Source organism: Pseudopipra pipra, chromosome 6, assembly GCF_036250125.1.
Source record: "Pseudopipra pipra isolate bDixPip1 chromosome 6, bDixPip1.hap1, whole genome shotgun sequence".
Taxonomy (NCBI): domain Eukaryota; kingdom Metazoa; phylum Chordata; class Aves; order Passeriformes; family Pipridae; genus Pseudopipra; species Pseudopipra pipra.
Genome location: NC_087554.1, coordinates 60982062 through 60998894, shown reverse-complemented (window position 1 = coordinate 60998894; position 16833 = coordinate 60982062).

The following is a 16833-nucleotide window of genomic DNA, read 5'->3' as shown; positions in this document are numbered from 1 at the left end:
AATCCTGTCATGTCAGCTCTTTGAGGAGGTTCAGGCCTAACTTGTTATTGAGAGCTATAAAAAAAACCCCAGGCAGCTTTGGTCTATCAGTGCCTGTTAATTCCTGAGTGCACCTTATCTGTGAGCCTGTGAACATGTGAAAAAATGAAAAAAGAGCTCACACAGTAAGGATTGTTTAGTGCCAAGTGAGTCTTTAAAGTGAAAAATTAATTACAAGTCGATCCTTCCAAATTAACAGTTTTCATTCTTCCAATACACTGATTTTTTTAAACAGGAATGTGTCGCTTTGGCTTGAACTATAACTCAGCAAGAATCTCTAAAAAGTCACGGCAAAGAGGACTTCTGTCATTTGGAGAACATTATTTTGTGTGTTATGGGCCCAATTCTCCTTTCAGACAAGTCATGCTGGTGTAAAACCAGCATAAACATGAAGAAGCTGAACCCACAGAAAATCGGTAGCATTTGAAGTTCCTCTAATTGTCCTCTTAAGTGGTGCCCATGAAAGCCACTGGAGCAAAGCCAGTTCTTTCTCACTCTGCCTCACACACACCAGGGATGAAGGATGGACTGGTCTCTCTGTTGACATCAAGGTCAAAAGGACTCATCGACAATACGAAACCATTTAGTGTGAAGATGCCTGGGTCTGGCAGCTTGGCTTTAAGAGCTTTTCTCCCCCTCTGTTTGAAAACTGGGGAGATTCCAGCTTGGAACAAAATTTGAAGTCCAGTTCCAAAATATTGCAGAGCATCACCAGATATTAAAAGGTTTTGATTTGGCAAGGAGCGAGGCAGCTTTTTCGATGCCAGTTGATTTAATTGATGGGAGGCAGAACAAGAAACAAATCAATTCTTTCCAAAACTAAGACAAAAAGATGGTATTAAGGATGGAAGAGAAAGCTGCCAGAGCAGGACCCATGCTCCAAAGCAATTTGTGTGAATACATCCATGCTCTGATCCACTTGAGACACCAGAAGTCAGAGGGGCATTTAGCAATTGCCCCCACAGTGTATAAATTCACAAACCCCCAGCTTGGTACATTTATTCTAACTAAAGGTGGCAAGAAAGGAGCTTTCAGGGCACTCGTCATTTCTGTTTACAAACAGCAAGGGGAGGTAGTTATTCCTCTGAGCCCACACTCAAACATTTCCTGGAAACATTTGTTTAGCAGTAGCACTGTCAATGTATTGATGCCTGTTTCAAAGAGAGGGGAAACAGAGAAGAGACTCAGTCCAAATTGCAGCTGGTTGTTGCAGGTATTTACTCCCTAAGGATCATCCAAGACACTTCTGCTCAGTCTCAATGACAAAAATAAGACTAACACTTACAGAACTCCATATAAATGCAAATAGCACATGGTTACTGTGTTCTGCATCAACTTAAGATGGACTGAGACCTGTTTTTACAAAGTTTTTTGTCTTCCTTCTTTGACTGCCAGATTTAGCTGATACACAGGTTTATATCCATTGTTCCCCTTTTTCAACTCCCACTTATTCAGCAAGGTCTGAGAATGATGAACCTCCACAGCCAGGTTCTTCTGCTCCTTTCAGTAGAGCTCTGACCATGAGTACCAGCAGATCTTTCTTGGGAGTAGTGAGAATTCAGATGGACAAAGTCCAGCTGGACTTTCAGATTTCAGTTTGACTGTAAAGGTAGCAATAGGGAGGTGAAATTATTCTTTGTAGAGGAAACAAGGTACTTTTTGGAATAAATCCATGATGGCATTTCCAAGGAACAACTTACCTGACCTTCCCATTCAAACCATGATTTTATCCCTGAACAGTCTTCAGCACTTAGAAAGCATGGAGGGACTGGGGTTCCACACTGGCTCAGGACTCAGCTGTGATGGAACCCACCCTGGTTCATGAGTGCCTGGTAAGATTTTGTGTATTTATCCCTGCCCCTGGATCTGGAGGCCTGTGTCAATCCAAAGTGAACTGGCTGATGCACTGACATGGAAGTGTCTGGATGGCTGGTGATCAGGACAACACTTCAGCTCATGATGTGGTGTCAGAAACCTCTGCAATCATCTATGACAGTTTTTCAATTGCTTTTGACATCAGCAGGACCCACAACGTAACACACAGAAGAAAGCTGCAGTACTGGACAGTTTTACTAAGCAGTTTTCTTGCAGATGATCAAGTCCTGGCTCTTTTGATACATCTGCACCTCTGAAGTTTCCCAGATGGTGTTCTGAGGAGAAAAGAGTTCATGGAAAGTGGCATGAAAAACTCAAAAATCTCTACCACCTCCTGGTGGCAGTGATTTGTTCTCTGTGTACGCAGGAAAAAGATGATGGACTGAGGCCTGACCATCTCACGTCACTGTAAAGATTTTGGTGACTTCAGATCAGTTCTGTAGTCCCTTAAAACTCCCAGGGATACATAAGGCGCTACCTGAGCAGCAGCTGTCCAGTCTGTGCTCAGCTTTTCCTTCCCACACTTCTCCCTGCCTACATCAGATCAATTCCTTTAGGCTTCTCCACACTCTGGCCAGTTAAGCCAAGATGAAAGTTCTCCTCTGTCTCCTTCCCTTTGGCATGTCTTGTGCTGTTGGAGAAAGTGGTCACATCTCCAGATTAGCTCCCAAAAACATGGACATTAAAACAAGCAATAAAATTAGTGCTGTCCCCTGACCCTCACAGGTCCTCCAGATCAATATTCTGTGGAAGGATGGAGGTTCAGCTCCTTCTGATGTCTGAGGCTGAACCAGGGCACATCCCAAACTGCTCTGAAGTTTTGTGCAAACCAAACCCTCAGTGTCACCACCAAATAACTCTGTGACTGGATTTGGGAAAAAACATCATCCTGATGCTTCTAGAGACTGGGATGTTTCATCCTGAGTCGTGTATACTTCCAGGAGGCCGAAGAGCAGGATGTTACAGTGTCCCAAGGCTGATGGATTTGCTGAGTATCTGCTATGAATTATCCAAATTTTACTTGGGAGGGGATAGGGCAGCACAGCTCAACAGAGAACAGCAGCAAGCACTCAGATTAGCTCTGTAAGTCTGTGTGTGTGTGCATATCTTCCTTGAAAACAAGCTGGCCAGTCAGAAAGGTAAATATGTGGAGTAAGTGAGGCCTCTCAGGCTGGGGATTGTCCCTTTAGCTGTGCTCTGCTTTCCCAGTTGGCCTCAGGAGGCCACATCAATCTTTTAGAGAAGCACAACTGCAAAGCTGAGCCTTCTTGCTTTTGGGAGCGAGGTTTTTATGGCATGAACTGCCTGTGAAGGTGAGGTTGATTTTTCTCCTGTGTTTTCCATCTGTTTTCCGTGCTGGGCTGAGTGAAGCAGATTGTGATCAGCCTTCACTGCCCAGCCTCAGCACACTGACTTTGTCATATGGCCAGACAGCTTCAACACCCCTGACCCCTCTCCAGAAGGACCTCATGAATTCAGATTCCCTGGATTTCCTCCAGTCAGGTTTGTCATGTTCTTACCACGTGGCAGATGTGGCTGGAGCTCTGCACCCCCTCTCCTTTGGGCTCATACCTGCTACATTCACAGCCCAGCACTGTGAGCTGTCTTCTGCCACACAAGTGGACACGTAGGACTTGTGACCTGCTGCTGCTGATACTCCAAATGTAGCCCCTGCAGCAGCTCTGCATCGCTCCCAAAGACCCTGCCAAAGGAGTCCAGCTGCTTTCCCCCCAAAGAACACCATAAACTTGACTGACCCTCCTCATCCAGGTCTCACATTGCAGCCCCACTGCCCAGAGTATTCACTCCTTAATCTGTCATATGCCTCAAATCTGAGATGTCTCATGACAGGACATTAAAAACAAAACTGGAAGGACCAATATGCTAAAAAAAGACCCCATCGTGGGCTTTCTCCCTAATATTTGCTGCAATGCATATTTGGAAACTTTATTCTTCTGCCTTCGCAGCTACTTCCCAGCCACGGGAGAAAACTTAGACCAACTAACGCTTTCTGTAAAGGATCAGTGGCGTGAAGTCTGGCTTTTAGCGTCTGGTTTCTCTCCGGATTAGACACATAACGCAGGAAGAGAAATCTGGTGTCCCGCTCCCTCTGCTGGTGCGATGTTTCAGCCATCTCTTTGCACCAAAGCCGGAGCTGTTCAAGGGCTCCGTTTTCCACCACCTGACCTGGTGATCTCCACTCTTTGGAGACCGATCGCTGTGTCCGAGGAGAAAGCTTCGGAGGGAGAGCAGATCTCTTCTGCAAACAGTTTTCTAGCGAAACCCAGGCCGTTCCCAGGTGGCACAGCATGTTTTATGGCTGTCTCTGAACCCTCTGCATGAGCCCTGATATTTAGAGGTTTATTTCTGTGTCTACAGAGGGGCCTGCTGCTACCCAAAATTTTCTGCTGGTAATTTGTCCTGCTTCCATGAGCATTTCAAAATTCACGTGTATCATCACATCTCTTCCTTCAAGATCTCCTGCCTTGCTGCTTGTTTCTTTTCTGTACTTCCTTCCTTAGAGGGAGGATCCCAGTGAACACATCTCATTTTCCCTTTCTCACTGGCATTGTGTTTAAAGTGTTTTGAAACTTCTAACAGGCCTGGGCAACCCTTCCAGCCTGATATTCTAGTTTATAGTAAAGCTTATTATCCCATGTTTTTCAAATGCCACACATTTCTTTAAAATCAGGCGGAAAATTAGGTATGTTGCCTGTTACCACTGAGCACAGGCAAGGATGGCTCCTCTAGAAACCTGTTCCAGGAGTGCAACTCCAGATGTGCCAGAGGATTCCTTCTGCCCTCAAGGCCCTCAGGGATCATAAAATCATGAAAACAATGAGGGTGGTGAGGCCCTGGCACAGGTTGCCCAGAGAAGCTGGGGCTGCCCCTGGATCCCTGGAAGTGTTCAAGGCCATGTTGGACGTGGCCTGGAACAACCTGGTCTAGTGGAAGGTGTCCCTACCCATGGCAGGGAGGTTGAAATGAGATGATCTTGAAGCTCCCTTTCAACCCAAATCATTCTGTGATTCTGTGTTTGAAAGTTGCACCTGAACCAGCATCCCAAGAGGTCTTTGCAGCCATGTCTCCCTCACAAGCTGGACAATCAGCTTTACCTGTAGCCACTCTGTACATAAAAAGAATCCCACAGCAGAGAACCCATCCACCCCAGAGCACCAGAGACCCAGTCCTTGATGCTGCATCCTTAAAAAATCATTTCCTTTCTCCCTCTTTCCCACAATGTTCCATTCTAATTCCACCTAATCCAGTTTTGTTATACAAGATAAAATGGAATGTGACTATAGGGCCAGAAAGAAAACTGCAGTATGGTTCTTCCCTTAGTGATCACACACTGAAGTCACTTAAATAGGGTCTTTGGTGTTTGCATGATCAGAGTTTGCCTTGTGTATCTAACAAACAGGGCTTGTCAAATACCAGCACAGACCAACATATCCAGCAGCCAGAACAAGCTGTCATATTGAAATACTGACCCAGATAACATCAAAACTGTTTGCTATTCATCACATAAATTATTAAATCTCTCATCTCAGCTGTTAATGTTTTTTAGCTAAATATATTATTTTTAAATCATAGCACTGTTTGCTGTTTTCCAGAGTACTGTAACTTACCATGAATAACGTTTTCAGTGGCTGGAGGTGATTAATTTTCTGCTACTCCCTTTTGCCATACGTGAATATTTGTCTCTACACACAAAAAAAAAAACAAACAAACAAACAAAAAAAAACCACAAAACAAAACAAAAAACCAAACCAAACAAACAAACAACCAAACAAAGAACCAAAAAAAATCAGGGTTTTTCTTTACTTAGAAAGAAAAAATGCTCTGTTCTTACCCAACACTGCTGGCAGCATCACTTTTCAAGGACAAAAAAGGTACTTGGGGTGGCACTGAGATCTACCTGAAAAGAGCAGTGGCTCTGTAGGTTTTCTTATTTTGTTTTATATTTTTTTGTATGATAACCTAATGATATTTTGCAGAAGTCACACTACATGTCAAGAAACCTTCTCCTGTCAAAACCAGGACAGAGCTGTGTTTCTGTTTCAAGTGTAACATGGAAGTGACACAGTGGGGGACAAGACAGCGAGTCACTATTTTTCCATGCCCTGGGTGAGAGCTGAGCCCCTGTTTTCCGCACAGCACCAAACCTCTGCACTGAATAGAACACGAATAATTCCCTGTGGGACTTTTCTGGGACGCTCATCACAGGAGAAACTGGGAGTTTTGCAAACCAAGAGTCACTTTTTAGACTTTGCCTTCACAACACACCATTAGCACCAGGAGTCCTTGCTGCCCTCGTTTCACACGCAGGGAAGTAGGTGCAGGGACAAAGGTGCCAATTTCCCAGATGTTTAACTGTGTTTTAGCACTTTATGTGTTGAAGGCACAGCTCTCAATGGCTCCAGTGGTAGCTTGGAGAGCCCAAGACACCCAAAAATCAGGCCTAGTGTGTGTTTGTGGGGACCTCACAAAATAAATCACTGATAATCACTGACCACAGGGGAAAACGTGGGATAAGAAACTTGTTTGTCATTCCTCCTCCTGCTTTGGTTGCCTTGCCATGGGATGCTTGGCAATGAAACACTAACAAAGGCTTTATTTTCTCAGACAAATTTCAATCTCTTTACCAGAATTGCAGCCTGATGCTCACCTGAGAGACCAATGATTCTGTGACAGCGTCACTCCGTGGGATACAAGAGAAAAACCAGAGGCAAAATGATATGGTAAAAAGACACAATCATATCTGTGTTTAAAAAAAAAAAAAAAACCACAAACATAAATACAAGTAGCCACTGGAGAAAGTAGCCTCAAACTGCTACTTAAGAGATTACAAAAACATCAAAACAAACCTGGCAGAATCTGTAATACACAGAACTACTCCACCTTCCTCCACTCCCTTCTGGATATGCTGCTTATCTTTCCAGGACACAGACTGCTGTTCCTGTGCTTTTCCAACACTGAGCCAGAGAATCCAGCTTTTTGCTGACTTGGTCACAAACTGGGCTCACCACCTCGTACCTGAAAGAATTTCTCTTCCTACAAACCTTGTGCAAGTCAGTTCCAAGGAGAACTTGTCAGAGAGGGTGAGAAGAATTATCACACTTTCCTTTAGCTGTTCCTTTAGCCTAAACCAGACCTTTGCATTCCTGCTGCAATCAAGGGAGAAAGATAACCAGTTCCAGAGGATGCTTCATCCCATCCTGGTGCCAGTGCCTCAGACAAGTGGCAGGATATTTTTCCATGTGATTGCTAAGCTGCATCTAAAAGGACTTTTCTTCCCTGAATTCTTTCAAGGTCTGTAGGCATTTCTATGAACGATGTTTTACAACAACAAGTTCCTCACATTAAATGCCTATTGTGAAAGGAAATTTATTTTGTTGCTTTAAAACCTCCCACTTGACCACTTGATAGTGCCCCTTGCTCTCCTCATTATGAGAAAAGGGTTGAACTGTTCCCTTAAATCTTCTACTGAAAACAGGCTACAGCTGTTTTCACGGGTCCATCATGTTCTCTCCTTTTTAATCTCTGCTCCAGGCTGAAGGGTCTTATTTATTTCCCTTTTCCTTAAACAGAAGTTGCATATCTTTGGCCACCTCTGATGTCCTTCACTGTGTCTTCCTCCAGCTCTTTCCTGAGATGTCCTTTTTGGGCTGGGAGAGCAGCCCTGCATACAACGTGACTGCAAACACCCTGTGGGGCTGCAGAAAATGCCAAGTGACAGTTTCTGATTTCATATTTAGTCTTACCAATAACCCTCCCATGATGTTTTCCTTTTTGAACACCTCTGGGTCTGGAAATATTGCCACAGCTGGAAGATCTCTTCTGGATGGTAGCAGTTAATTTAGAGCTTTTAATTAACATTTCGTAACTCTATATTCCCTTGCATGTCATCTTGCATTTTACCATCTCATTAGTATCTAAAGACCCTTTTTTTACTATTTTCCCTGCATTTTTACCACCCTGAGGAGAAGGGTCCTTGATGACACCCTTAATAGATGCCTTTTAGCCTCATGTCTTAACAGGTGCTCTAAGGAAGATTAAACAAAAAAGTTTCCAATCAAAAATCTCTGAAAGCAACACGATAATTTCCATGAGTTGTGACTCAGGGGAAATCTCTGGCTGCCAGTGTGACTTCAGGCCAAATTTCAACTCTTCTTGCCTCAGGCTTCCTCAGCTGTAAACCAAAAGATGCATTTATAGTGCATATGTGACTCTTGGCCAGTCTTTTCTCCTGGAGATCTTCTGTACAAATCAGTAACTGTTTACAGGACCCAAATTTTGGTGTGTTTCTGATCTGAACTAATAGATTTTATCTAGAAATTGTTTCTGAATAGACATAAAAATGACAACTACTTCTTTTAAGGGAAGAGTAATCCCATATAGAGGAAGGCAGCACCAGTTCATTGCTCCTCTTGCTTCTCCAACAGTGACTCTGCCAAACGAAATCCACCACAGAAACTCTCTGTGCAGAGTTAAAGTGTTCAGTCAAGAATTTCTTCCTAACATCTAATCTAAACCTGCCCTTTTTCGGCTTGAAGCCATTCCCCCTTGTCCTGCCACTCCAGGCCTTTGTCCAAAGTCCCTCTCCAGCTCTCTTGGAGCCCCTTTAGGTACTGAAAGGCTATTTTTCCTTGCTTCCCTGGCTATTTCCCTATTATTCCCCAGCTACACCGCACAGTTTGACAAAGCCAGTCTTTCCAAGCCTTTGTTTCAAGACTCACTTGCACTGAGGGAGATTTGGGAGCAATTACAGTGGCTTTTACAAACTAGTCATTTTTCTATTTGCAGGTCAGATACTGATAATAAATATGACAAAGGGGCACTAAACCTTTAAGTAGCTCAAAATATTGCTGTGCTCAGAGCAAGGCAAACTGAAAGAGAAGTCAGAAGAATCCTTATGCAGACCACGTTATCAGGAACATTTAAGGGGACTGCATTTATAAAGGAAATTCTTACAGTCAGTTATTAAGCCAATAAGTGGGGCAGTTCATTGGCAAAGACACAGAGATACACAGCAGGCTGCTGGAGCTCTTAGGGAAAATACAATTAACTTGGTAACAAAATTAAATATAGTAGATCTATAATAAGTGTGAGCAGCTTATAGTAAACCCAGAGGGAGTATTAAGAATTCAAGCCATCAATCATCACAGCGTGCAACCACCCATGGACAGCATTTCTAAGAACCTGTTTGTAATTTTATGTCTGTTCCAGTTACTATATGAATAAAGATGATCTTTGGTTGACTTTCACTGCTATGGCTCCTTGGATTTCAGTTAGAAATACTTCTTCACACTAGTTATTTCATTTCACATTTGGATATTCTTGGTCTTTGCACACATATTAAATGTTGCAGTGTTGTAGCAAACCCCTCAGACTATTTCCACCTCTGCCAAATGATCTTTGACAAGGTTTTCACCAAAATGCGACTCACTTTTTCCATCTATAAAATGTGGATTATGACATTACTTCCAGTTATGAATTGACTGGATACCTAGGGCTGCTTAATGGAAATGTGTTGGTAGTGCTGCAGCCATCTCTGCTTTTACTTTATGTAAAGTAATGATGAGCAATGCCACAAACTTGATGGAGTTTTTATGGTCAAATCCCAGCAGAAAAGAAGATGCATCTCCAATCATTCTAAAAAAAAAAAAAAATAAATAAAATTTCCATGATATGATTGCAGCTTGCAGAAATTAATGCTGTGTAAAAAAATTGCTGCCTGCTATGCCCTACTATGATAATCAAGTTTAGGCTCTGCAATGGTGATTTGGAATTACAACACATTCCCTCAGTAACTTGTCATTCTCCACAGATCCCTTCTCCAACACAGGGACAGAAAAACTCGCCCTGTCTCGGCCCTGTAAGGAGACTCTTGAACTCCAACCATGAGAACCACCTCGAGGTGACCTCAAAATACTCTTTAACTACTTTACCTGCCCTCACAGGTATGGATCAATTCACTTTCCTCATCCTTGATGAAGCTCAGCACTGAGGAGAGTTGTGGTACCTGAGTGCCCTGGTGCTGCCAGCCCAGACACTCACAGCCCTTGATAGACTGAATTTTTCCATAAGCTACCCTGGAAAATGTAGTCCCTTCTTTCTGTTCAAGATCCCATTATCCCAGGGAGCCCAAAGTGTCTTTAAGTGGAATTCTCAAGCTGTGGTTCCAAAAGATACTGAGTGGTTCTCCTTCCTAAGATCACCTTGTACTTCCAGAGCTCTCTAGGGATGTGCAGCCCTGGTCCATGCTGGTTCCCTTGCCCCAAAGAAACATGGAGAAAGTGCAGTTGCCAGGGATTCTTACAAGGGTGAGGAGACTTGTTATGACCCAGAGACTGAAAAACTGCAGAAAGCAAGAGCATGCACCTGGGAGGAGAATTATGCTGAGGCCAACACTGCCACTTCCCTGGCAGCTTCCCAGCTCCTCAAATTCCCAGCTCCTCCTCACTGTGCCCAGGGGCTGGCAAGGGTCTGATGAGCCCCTGCCACATAGACAGCCCTGAGAGGCAGCCATGGTCTGGGAAAGAAGGTTTGGACTTCTTTTCATATCCATCTCCATTCACAAATCAAGGATAGTGAAAATTCCCACAGTAGGGGGGACAGTGCACTGACAGTCTCCACCCAGTGCAGTTCCAGGGAGGAGGTGTTAATCTCCCAGCAAGGAGGGTAACCTGTGGGAACTGCGTGATGAGGATCTGAGGAGATGCACTGAAAGTGTTTGCTGGAGTTGTTTGGATTCCAGCACTGTGTTTCCTTTGGAAATAGGGATCAAAGGCACACACCCTCCCTGCAGTTTCCTCTCTGGGTCTGCTCTGTAATCACCCAGAAAAACATAAAGAAAGAAAACTGCCACAGCACACTATCCATCAGTATTCCAAAGCCTTATTCAGGGGAAAGCTTCCACCAGTTGCTCTTCTAGGGAGACAAACCAAATATTTCCAGTCTTCATGCCCCATGCATTTGGAAAACACACATGTTGACTCAGTTCTCTGGGACCAGGGGCTGCTCATGCACATAAGCCAGAAAGTCCTTTCGTAGGTCAACCCTCAATATTTCTCCCATGTATCCTCTAGAGGCTGCCCAAAAATACTCTGAGAGTTACTGAAAGCTGTGTAGATCCTCTTCTGTGCAAAGGTGTTTCAGAAAAAGAGGTAAATAAAGTCATGACACTTTGCTACTTACTCTCCAGGGAAAGCCTATGCTGCTGCTCAGAGTTAGTGGGGACTCTCCTCACACTTGGTAGGTCTTTCAGAGCAGTAAAATAATCCTATTGCCTTCAGAGCAGGCAAAACCACATCAATTAAAAAAAAATAATATGCATGCTTTCACGGAAATGTTCAGCTGTCAGAGCAGAGGAGGTCACAGTAGCATTTGATCTATAGGCTCAAAAGCTACTGGTGGACATCATGTCCTCTGTGGGCACTTATGTGCCTCTTTTTGTCTGTACCCAGCAAATTATTGCTCTTTGCAGTCATTATTTTTTTTACAGTCTCTGTGCTTTTAAATAGATCATTAAAATAATGATTCAGGCTCCAGCCTCACCAAGAGCTGCCACAAGTGGACAGATGGGCTGCAAGGACAGTGTGAAGGGGCTCTGTGGCCGCGACAGCATTTGGTGACATCCTGCTGCAATGTCCCCATCCCAAACAAGAGCTTCTCCAGGAGAGCAACAGAGCACAGCTGATGGAGACAAGCTGCTCCCAGCTCCTCAGCAGCATTCCCTGAGCTGTGTGCAGGGTGTTTGCTGTGCCCTGAAACACAAACAGCCCAGAGCCAGCACTCAAGGCCTCAGTGACACCCAAGGTCTCCAGGCCCACGGCTGAAGCTGTGATAGCACAAAAACCCCAGACTGGGCCAACCCCCTTATTTTTCCTGGGATATTTTCCCTTCCTTACATCCCACAGATCATTCAAGCGTCTCTCTAGCAGAGACCATCACAGGTTGCCCAGAGAAGCTGTGGGTGTCCCATCCCTGGAAGTGTTCAAGGCCAGATTGGATGGGGTTTGGAGCAACCTGGGCTAGTGGAAGGTGCCCCTGCCCATGGCAGGGGGGTTGGAACTGGGTGATTTTTAAAGTCCCTTCCAACAAAACCATTCTATGATTCTGTGACACCATGTCACCACCCAAAGCTGTTTCATGAAGGGAACCCATCAGGCCACCACCTCCCCTCTGCCCCGACACCACCGTGGATCCCAAATCAGCCTCATCTGCAGAGGAGCGTGGGATGCTTGATGAGCCAGGAGGAGAAGTGAGAGGCAGATCTGCTCTCCCTTCTCTGTCTGTGACTTGCACTTTCAACGTGCTGCTGAACAAAGAAAGGGGTCTCATTTGCCTTGAAGCGGTGGGAGTTTGGGATCTGTGCAGCCTCTCCTTTTCCCTTGAAAAGCACCTGTTAATAGAGAGGAGTTGGAGGGGAGCAGCAGACAAAGAGACATCACAAGCACGATCCTCCTCAGCAGTGGCACTGCCACTTGCCAGGAGGTTTTCTCTTGCAGCCCACACCTGTGATGTGCTATTATATTTTATGAAAAGAAGGGAAAATGTCAAGTTTAGAACACCTCGGCTATTTCCAGAGGTTTAATGCTATTACAGCTCGGAGATGACACTCTGTAGAGGCTGCTGCCTGTTCCCAAGCAGCAGTTCAGGGGTCAGCTCTTGAGGAGTCACCTAAGCCAAAATAAAACTGATCCCAGGCTAACACAGAAGCTCCCTATTTTAGTTCATTTCATCCATCAGGGCTCCCCAGATCTCACCTTGAAGTGTCAGTTGTTGTTCAGAGCACACCCTGGGCTCTATAAACCAGGAGGGGATGCTGAAGGGCTCTCACCTCCTGTGACAGTTCCCACACTCTGGCATCCCAAAGGCACCATCCCCAGGGCAGCCTCCTCCTCTGTGCCCCGAGCAGCTCCTGCTGAATCCCCAGGGAAGCCCATCCAGCAGAAGGATGCTGCCCACGCAGTGGGTGGGTGCATTTGATCCCTGAGCTGTCCTGCATGTAACACCCTCCCTGGGTGGCTGCTCCCAGGGCTTTACTGCAAACAAGCTGCCACCCAAGCCACCAAATTTGTTGTCCTGCACTTAACTCATTTTCCTGTTGCATCTGCAGCAGCACGACAAACTGACGCCTCATTTCCTGCATCCCCGGGTCACTCCCCAGCTAACGAGCCGTCATTCCCTCTCGAAAGGAGCTTAAGAATGATCGATTAAACCATTTGCTTTGTGGCCCTTTACGAGATACTCCAGGTATCCACTTCGGCATCCAATTTCTCAGAACACCAGCACAGCAACAACTCCCTTCTCATCAGGGATATTATTCTAAAGGACAGAATAATCCAACGTCACACACGGGTTTTCCTTGCAGCATTTGAGAAGAAAGCCCCTTTAATCTGAAATGTGATACATCCTGATCAGGTACAGGGAGGGGGGGAAAAAAGAACCAGATCAGAGAGATTTTGCTTTCATGTGGCTGCAAGATAAATCATCATCCAGGGCAAGTAATGGGTTGTAACTGTAAGTCCCCTTTGAGTTTTCCAGCACATCAGAGACCATGAGGGCTGAGATTGCTCGATAGCTACTGCGCCTTCCAGGCTCCAATTACCCTTCTCCCTGCTCTCAGTATCAAAGGCAAAAAAAAAAAAAAAAAAAAAAGCTTTCTTCACACTAAATGATCTGCAGAGTGGAGCCAGATGGGCAAAGGGAGTTGGAGAAATTATCATGGTCTCTGCTGTGCCCAGGTCTCATCTATTTCTTGAGCTCCTTCCAGAGGAGGAAGCGCGTTCGGAAGGTGTGGGACTGAAGGTGCTGCTTTCTGCACACACCCTGTGACGAGCTGGTTATGAGCTTCAGGGAAAAATAAAATTCATCTGTGCTCAATTCGTTCTTTGGACGCTTCAATATATCACAGAGGAAGTAACAAACTGCAGAGAAAAACCTTTTTGTCTTCCAACGCTGCACTTCCACTTAGGAAAAACACCCTGTCATTGGCAGATGGACATGAGCACGTCAGCTGAGCCATTTGCTCTCATAAGCAGTGAAAATCAAGGCTGATGAAATTAATTTGCTGGCGGATCACCCAGCAACCCTTGGGCATGTGAACTTCAGCCTCCAGTGTCCCAGCCTGAGTCCATCACACTCTGCTGCTCTTCTAGAAGCAGAGACATCCCTTCATGAACTCTCCCTCCTTAAATGAGTTTCCCTCCTCCTCTGCAGTGCAGGACCTGCCAGGATGCTCAGCCATGTCAGGCACTTGTACTATCAAAGATGTGTCCTCTCCATCTATTAAATCGACACACAATAAATTAGAGGAAAGTGTCCCTGCCCAAGCACTTCAGACTTGTAGTGCCTCTTGTAGTTTACATGGTCATGCAAATGTTTCTATGACTGCCTAAAACATGGCAGGTCCAGCCAGCTCTGTTATGATGTCCTGAGTTTTGCTGGATGCAGGTTTAAATTAATCCTTGGCACTGGCAGCGTTTCCAGTGCTTAGGTTCACTTGCTAAATCTGGGCTGATCACTACACAAATTCACTTCTCCACTGCACCAATTCTTGATGACATATGTACTTATTTACTGCTGACTAAACCCAATGTTACATATATTGCTTCAGTTCTGTCTCACAAGCAGTGGCCATAGGTTTGTAAGCTCAAGAGCAGCCAGGTAAGCAAGAGCCTCTCCTTCACTTCACTGTTCTTCAGAGCCAATTTTCAGCCCATGAAATATCACTAACATTTTATTTCCATAGCGTCAGCTGAGATCCCTCCTCTGCAAAAGATTCCCAAACGGTGGTTTTCCCGTGTGCAGCAGTGTAAGGGGTTTGCTACAGCAGCAGAGCTCATGAGCAACTCACACTAAGACTTTAGCTCCAAGGTTCTGTCAGACTGGGGTATCTACAAAAGAGTCTCTGTGTGGGCTCTAACAGCGCTCAACCCGTATGAATTTCCCAACCCTCACATGCTTAAAGCCCTCTCTCATCCATGGCACAGACCCTACACTTCCAGTGCCCTGGGCCACCACATGCCTGTAGATGAAGATGTTATAAGGTAAATGTGAAATAATAAGATAGTTTTCTTGTTCTTTGTCTCCTCAAAGTCTGTATCTGCCATCCAAAAAAAACCCTCCATGTATCTTCTGGCTTAGTGTTTCCACAGCCTCATCTCCTTTCTACACCCAGATGTCTCAGGGCAAGTGTGTATTTTTAAGCCCAGTATGCTGACAGTAAAACAAATATCCAATTAAATACTTACTTTTAGCAGATGCTGTACAGCTTGCATGCAGCCAAATCCCTTTATTGGCCTTGCATTTTTCATGCTATTAAACCACACTCTCCACTTTCAATTTTAGAGGAAAGTCTTCTTTATCAGGTGCTCACCAGCTCATTCACTGCTGTTGAGCCTTTAACAATTCACTGACCTCTCCCCTGTTCTGCTGGAAACAAGGATGGACTTGGGTTATTTCTCTTGGCTCTTTCGTTTATTTGTTTTGTTTTTACAGAGAAAAATTTAACTATGAATTCTAAAATCCTTTGGCTTGGAGCTAGGCATGCAAAGTCACCCCTGCACGTCCCAGAGTTACCTTCCTGTGAAACCATCTGGAGAAGTTAAAAGCACAGCAGCCTCTGTGCCACTGAGAAGATGTGGTGTCTACCACGATCCAGCGTCCATCCACGCAGCTCCAGAGCCACCAGCAGGTCCCCCATGTGGAGACCTCATTGAAGCTTCCCTGCCAGTGTTATGAAGGTTACAGGGAAGGTGATGCTCGTGTGATGCCACCACAGAGGGGTCCAGCTTTGTGCTCTGCCCCATGAGCTCAGCCCCAGGTCCCTGTGCAGAAATCAGGGGTTGGTGTTATGTGTGGGGCAGAGATCATTCATCAGCCAGCTGAAATATTTCACACAAAAACACATGGATGTGTCACCCCTGTAATTTTTTTTTCTCACTCACAGCACCCTGGAGCTGTAAAGTGGCCACGTGAAATGGCCCAGGTAAAGCTGTAAAGTGGGAACTCATTTAGCACCTGAGAACATCAACCCCTGTGGAGGAGATGAAATGTCATCCTCTGGATTAAGTTTGACACAAAAAACACTTACTTTTGGCACCACGAGTTAAAAAGTGCTTTTATCCCACGCTGAGGGACAGCTGATAAAACTGAGCAGGGAGCTGTGTGAGCAACCAGAGGCTTTTGGCAGGGAGGAGATACTGCAGCCAGGAGCAAAGGGGTGCACAGTTTCCCCCTCCTCCAGCCCCCTGGCAGTGACCTCCTGCCCAACAGACAGATCCTGTGAGTGGGTTTGAAAACCCTTTCCATCACCTACAGCAAGAACAAAACACCTGACAAACCTCCACCACCATTTTTCAGGCAGGCACAGCACGGTTCTCTCTCGTTCCAACCCGAATTCAATGATGCATTTTACTGCCTCCCTCCTTTCCATTTTAAACCCAAGACCAGAGTACCTTTTTTGTAGGTCCCTTTAGCCACGGCCGTGTCTTGAATATAATATCAATATTCTCTAGTTAACTCTTCATGCCCAACAGTGCTAAAGTGGGGGCAGCTCCAAATTCCTCTGGGATGCGGGGATTAATGGAGCTGTTGTGTTGTTTAATCTCAGAAACCATGACCCCATCAGCAAACCCCCCAGCTCCTTCCAAATTGCCTCGTTTGTCACCACAAACCAGTCCTGGATGTTCATGCAACAGTGCAGCTCGCACCTTATAACAAAAATCTAATTTCTGGGTACTCCAGTTGAATTTCAGTCTGTATCCAAGTGAAATTTAACCAGACTGGAGTGTAATGCAACAAACCAGTGGAATGGAAGGATGTTATTTGCTAATTTTTATTATTAAAAATGCAAAATGTAAATAATCTGGAAAAAAAAAAATAATCAGAAGCCCTGAAATTGCTTTC